Consider the following 6,754-nt stretch of genomic DNA (forward strand, 5'->3'; position numbering starts at 1 on the left):
CCACTAAGACACATGACCAGAGGCTAAAGGCTAGGCCAAAAGATGAGCATCCTACAATTCTCTTTGAGGTCATACAAATGACAAGACTATCTACTAGCTCCCACATTTTAAAGTTTTCATCACCTCCTAGTAACACTACACACTGTGGCCAAATCTTTCATACAAGGCCCTTTGGGGAAACATTCCAGATCCAAACTGTAGCAACAATAGAGCTGCCTATCCTTATGCAGATCATGACCCCTACAGTTTCCAGGATGTTCCCCAAACACTGTGATTCTTAAAAGATACATAGAGAACTACTCAGAGGGAAAGATTGAGTTTGGGGGAAGGGAATGGGTGTAGACAAAAGTTCTGGAGCATCAAGAGTTTTATATGACACTATCCCATAAAGAAACTGACTATATAATTTTTCTATTTCAGTCAGATGACTAATGTTTAATTAGAACAGATTCTTAAGAAGTGTTTAAAAGAATCTATAAACCAGCATTATCATTGATTCAATGTATCCTATGTATTACCTAATGGGCCCACATATTTCAAAAGTTGGATGAAAAAATAAAATCATTACTTTAAAGAGAAATAAAGGAATTGAAAATGATAAGATGCAGATGTCTATCATGACCTTCTTAACTTTCTGAAACAAACAAACATAAATAAATAAAACAACTAGTCTCTTTTATATAGACAAGGTTGGGACTAGGGACATGCAGAAACTTTAATGGCACTCTATACCTATGTGTTTCAACTGGACACCATTACAATATGCACCACCTTCCTCCATGAAGTTATTATGTTTTCACTCTAATCATTTCAGGGGTCCTTGGAGAATCACTATACCATCCATGCTCTCTGGGCCCAAATTTTCCTGGATCATCCTAAACACAGTCTTTGAGTTTTATTTTGCCATTTCTTTTCAAGTTACAACATGATATCATCGTGTTGATTATGGTCAGCACTGTGCCTAAGGTTTTAGAACATTATGTTTATACAGAATTCGTTTGCAAATATACAATGCCATATTCCTACAATATATGGGGATGACCAAGCTCTACAAATGTTCTATGAAAATAGATATTGTATATGGTTCTTGCTAGCAGAAATGGATGATCATGGCTACTTCTGCTTGCTGGTCTTCTGTAAGAAAATAAAATGGCAACAGTGTAAATGAGTTCTGCTATTAGTGATTCCCCTACAGCCAAATTAGGAAAAATATGTACATAATCTAACAAGATTTCTGCCAAATGAGACCTAGTCAAGCCTTTGAAGTAAAACAAGTTTCGTATAAGGTGTTGCTGTGTGGGTTACACAATATTCAGAAGCATAGTGTATAAGATAGATAAGAAAATAAGAAATTGTTTATCTTTGAAAATTGATTTACTGAAATATTTTGAACCAATTTATTCTCCAAGAAATATAGAACATTATGTTTTCTTCCTCTTACCTCAAGCTATAAGAAGTTTATCTGGAAAAACAAAACAGAAATGTTATCATGTTCACATGAGCCCTTAAGAAACATCCTTCCTTTAAATGATTTTCCCAGAGTTGAATTTAATTAAGTTTAGAGTAGTGAACTTAGGCACAAAAGTATGAATGCAAATCAAATTATTGTCTAGACGAAGGCATCATAATATTTCCCCTTACAGCTGTATCCTGCTTTCAATGTTTCAAGAAAAGATTTACCTAAATCAAATTTCCGATAATCAATCACACTGCAGAATGCACAGAGTGACTTTGTTATTTAAAGGACTGTCCCAGAGTGACTTGCAAGAATAATAATCCTTGGTGACATCGTAATCTTTAACTACTTTCACTATTGTATAAATCTGCCTTTACATATGACAAATCTGCCTGAAGAGATGTCTACTCAGAAATGTTGAAAAGTGTGTTAATATTATCAAGAGGGTTGTTTATCCTCCCTACCATTGTGTGACCTTATCAAATACTCTAAATAATCAAAATAACATGAGAAAATGTATGCTATGTTATACTTCAGAGATTTTAATCTATGCTCCAGAAACACCCTTAATTTTGTCTCTGGTGGGGTGATCAAATGATTGGAATGTATGGTATAGCAAAAGCCTTCTATAAAGTGGTTATTATACAAGCAGTAGGCATGGAATGGGAGTGAAGACCAATGTCCCCAAGAATATGCATCCCATGATAGGAACATCCCATTAGGTATCTCTCATTAGTGACAAATAATGTCAAACCAGAACCAAAGTCTTAATCAAATGTAAGTGTTTGGGGGACATTTTGAACCAAAATATTCCACTCTCTTTAACTATGCAAACCCATAAGAAACACTGCTCCAGATGAAAGAGTTCATTTTCTTACTCATAGCAGTTAAGAAAACATCAGAACATGTTACAACTTCAAAGGTATGTGACTTTCGGGAGAATTTCAGGACCCAAGGACTTGCTGAGGGTTGAATATTCTCAGAAAATTGGAATAATTTTGATTTTTGTTTTGTGACTATTTTTCTTATTGTTTTAAGTAATTTTCATTTTTTATTAATATTAAATGTATGGGTGTTTTGTCTGTGCATGTTTATCTGTGCATAACATGCATGCAGTGCTCCTGGAGGGCCATAAGATCAAATGGGACTGAACTATATATGGTTGTTAGCTGCCATGTGGGTACTAGGCATGGGAACCCAGGGCTTCTAGTGGAGCATCAGGAGCTCTCAGCTACCACTGAGTCATCATTCTTCTCATCCAGAAGGCTAAATCTAAACTGTGATGCACAGGGAAGCAGCAGGAACACACACTGAACAGGAAGGGAAGTGCTTGACAGCTTGGACAGTATTACGTATGGTATTGGAATGCTCTTGCTGTTGTCTTTCTATGCCATGAGCACATAATGAAGAGATGCTGTGAGAACGGCTTAAGTCCATGATGGAAAAATCAAGTCCTGACTGCGACTATAATCAGGAGAAACAATGCTAAGTGTTTACTGGGGGATCATACCAGGCCAGCTCCTGGATGCCAGTAAAAAAATTTCTCTTTCTCGCCTTAAATGTGTGAAATCTGATTAGCATTTCACTAAAATAATTGCAACAATCAATTCTGTACAAAATATGATGGAATACATGCTATCATATTTATTTTTATTTACTCATGCTATTTATTCACAGACAGGGTTTTACTATGTATCTCTGGATGGCCTGGAATTTGCACAGCTCCACCCATCTCTGCCTCCGAACAAAAACACACTATCATTTTTAAAACATAAAGTTTGCAAGTTTGTGTGCTTAGTTTATTTGTGCAGGACGCTCAATATGACCCCCGCTGTTTTTATGCATTGATGCAATGCATTTTCATCCATCTTACTCCTGAATGTCTCATTAATTCTGCATTTTCCAAGACATTCTCACTTCACAAATCCATCTTCTGTCTTGCAGAAACCCTAATTTCTCAAGTTGGAAGTTGTGAATTACTATCACTCTAATTATAAATCCCTTCATTACAAGATACCTTAATTCATAAATCATCAAAAATATTATATCCTTATTTCTTGTAAGGTATATATTTTGTCACATTTTAAGCAACTTGATTTCCCCATGATTAATATCATGTTATTTATTTAGTAATTGTTCACATTTATTGAGTACTATGTCCCATGCTACACTATAATAAAAGCTCTGAATCAATCCTTTCACTCTACTCTTAGTGATCAAGTTTGTGCTTAGAGACACTATATAGAGCTTCAAGTCTCAAAAAGATAAGCAAGAATAGAATTGAACACAGAAAATTTCCTGAGCCCAGTTCTTGAAGCACTATAAAATTCTGGGTCATATACCCTGGGAAACATGCAAAACTATAATATAACATTTATTTATTTATTTTCTTAATATTTCACTAAAATTGCTTTATGGTCCTTTTGATAATATTTACTTGCCAGGGACTATAATAAAAATAAGGAATGTTTTGGAAGCATAAGTGTTGTACTTGTACAGGGGATATTGCTAATCTTCTCTGTGTTGCTGCAAGTAAAGTATATGTGCTGTCAATGGAAACATTATTATCCCTAGATTCCAATATTTAAATTGTTATGAGCAAAGTTATATGTAACAGACCGCATAGACTACAAGGCTTCAGAGAAAAGAGGAAGCTTGTTTGAGGAAGAGTAAACTAAAGTGCCTTCCTATGCAGAGAATGAGAGAGACATTGAAGGTTTACAGAATTCTTAACTTTCTTGGTCAAAATTCACATTTGACATTCCAAGATAAAGATTAACTCAATCAGAAAAGAAGGATATTTTGGACTGAGGAAAATGTTCATGAACAACTGCATCCAGAATCAATGTAGAAAATAAACATAATAGAAAATCACATGGACACAACAAAGATTGTCCTAAAATCTAGAGGAAAAATTAGAAATTCATGCATAGGAGAACCTCCAATAAATATGAATTCAGAAGAGGCTCTCTATGATACATTATAGTGAAGATGTTAAGTAGACAAATTAATAGTAAAAGCTGTAAAGGCAAAATGCCAATTCACCTACAAAGGTAGAATAATATCAGATCTGCAATCAATACCGCTCACAGTTAATAAAGATAGTCTCAATAACAAGAGCAAACAAAGAAAGGATGAAATCCCATCAGAAGACTGGTTGAACAAAAGACAGGAAGGAGTCTACTGTATTCAAAACACCAAACCAGAAAACCCCTGAAATTTATGAGAGACAGTTTAAAAAATAAAAATGAAAAAGCAACAACAAAAACAAACAAAAAACCTTACCTTACTGCAACGAGCCAGAAACTAGACAACAACCAACAAAACTACAGAAGTCAGTAAAGCATCTATCAATAGCAGCCCTAATACAAATGGTCTCAACCCTCCACTCAAGAAACACGGCTTGGCTGGCCGGATTAAAAATACATCAGACTTTCTATTATCCCAAGTACATACTTTGTTGGTAAAGGCATCCACAGACTGAGAGGCTAAGTACAGAAAACAAGTGGAAGAAGGATGAAAATACTCTGGGGCTAAATTTTATAGTGATAATGAGTTACTTCAAATCCCCACTCTAATCTCTAGTTGTCATCCAAATGAAAAATCAACAAAGAAATCTCTAAGCTTTGTATCACTTTCTTGAAGATGAATTTTTTTTTTATTGCATATACCTTCCCCTTAGAGTAATGCCTAAGTTGGTGATCTCTACTGGCTCTATACTACCATATCTAGTAGGAGCAGCAAAAGTCACAAAGTCAGCAAGGCTGTTGGCCAAGGTTCCAGCAATGGTGAGCCAAACGATGCATTTGCTTTGTGTGTTCCTCCACACTTTTTTCTTATCTTTTTATTAGATATTTTCTTCATTTACAATTCAAATGCTATTCCAAAAGTATAAGGATACCCTCCCCCCAACCCTATTCTCCAACCCACCCACTCCTGCTCCCTGGCCCTGGCATTTCCCTGTATTGGGACATATAATCTTTGCAAGATCAAGGGGCCCCTCTTCCCAGTGATGGCCGACAAGGCCATCTTCTGCTACATATGCAGCTAGAGACATGAGCTCTGGAGCTACTAGTTAGTTCATATTGCTGTTCCTCCTATAGGGTTACAGACCCCTTCAGCTCCTTGGGTACTTTCTCTAGCTCCTTCATTGGGGGCCCTGTGTTCCATCCAATAGATGACTCTGAGTATCCACTTCTGTGTTTGTCAGGCACTGGCATAGCCTCACAAGAGTCAGCTATATCGGCAAAATCTTGCTGGCATGTGCAATTGTATCTGCGTTTGATGGTTGATTGTGGTATGATCCCTGGATGGGGCAGTCTCTGCATGGTCGTTCCTTCTATCTCGTCTTCAAACTTTGTCTCTGTAACTCCTTACATGGGTATTTTGTTCCCCATTCTAAGGAGGGACGAAGTATCCACACTTTGGTATTCCTTCTTGTTGAGTTTCATGTGTTTTGCAAATTGTATCTTGGGTATTATAAGTTTCTGGGCTAATATCCACTTATCAGTGAGTACATATCATGTGAGTTCTTTTGTGATTGGGTTACCTCACTCAGGATGATCCCCTCCAGATCCATCCATTTGCCTAAGAATTTCATAAATGCATTGTTTTTAATAGTGGAGTAGTATTCCATTGTGTAAATGTATCATATTTTCTGTATCCATTCCTCTGTTGAGTGACATCTGGGTTCTTTCCAGCTTCTGGCTATTATAAATAAGGCTGCTATGAGTCTAGTGTAGCATGTGTCCTTATAAGTTGGAACATCTTCTGGGTATATGCCCAGGAGAGAAATTGCTGGATCTTCCGATAGTACCATGTCCAATTTTCTGGCGTTCCTCCATTCTTTATCTTGATTTCTATGTGTTGCTTGCTTGGGGAATTGTTTGTTTGTTTGTTTGTTTGTTTGTTTTTGTTTTGTTTTTAGACATTTATTGTAGAAAGGCAGAGAGAAAAGGAGAGAGTAGGAAAGTAGAGGCTGGCCATGGCCACATGGAGAGAGGCAGAAAGGGAAGATGGAGAGAGAGGGAGTAAGGAGGCAAGAATAAGAGGTAAAAGAGCGCTTGAGGACTTTTAATAGTTGTACAACTTGGGGATATTGGTTGATATAAAATTTCTGATTAATCATTTGCACCTTCTCCCATGAGCATGCTTCTAAGCTTCCTGGAAAAAGTCCTGAGCATATTATCCCTCCCACTTTTAGGGTGATAGATATCCTTATCTGGCCTGTGTGCAGGTCTTCCTTATGCCCTGGAGATTATGACTCAAATAAACACACCAGAGATCCCCTTCTGAGGC

General features: G+C 36.7%; 1 non-coding gene across 1 annotated transcript; it reads right to left on the reverse strand.

Annotated features, from left to right (window-relative positions):
- Positions 1 to 3,910: 3,910 nt before the first annotated feature.
- Positions 3,911 to 4,018, reverse strand: LOC115031349 (U6 spliceosomal RNA). Its single transcript, XR_003836990.1, has one exon. It is a non-coding gene; the product is annotated as a U6 spliceosomal RNA (small nuclear RNA).
- Between the last annotated feature and the right edge of the window lie 2,736 nt (positions 4,019 to 6,754).

Source organism: Mus caroli, unplaced genomic scaffold, assembly GCF_978045245.1.
Source record: "Mus caroli unplaced genomic scaffold, Mus_caroli_1 scaffold_7, whole genome shotgun sequence".
Lineage (NCBI taxonomy): Eukaryota > Metazoa > Chordata > Mammalia > Rodentia > Muridae > Mus > Mus caroli.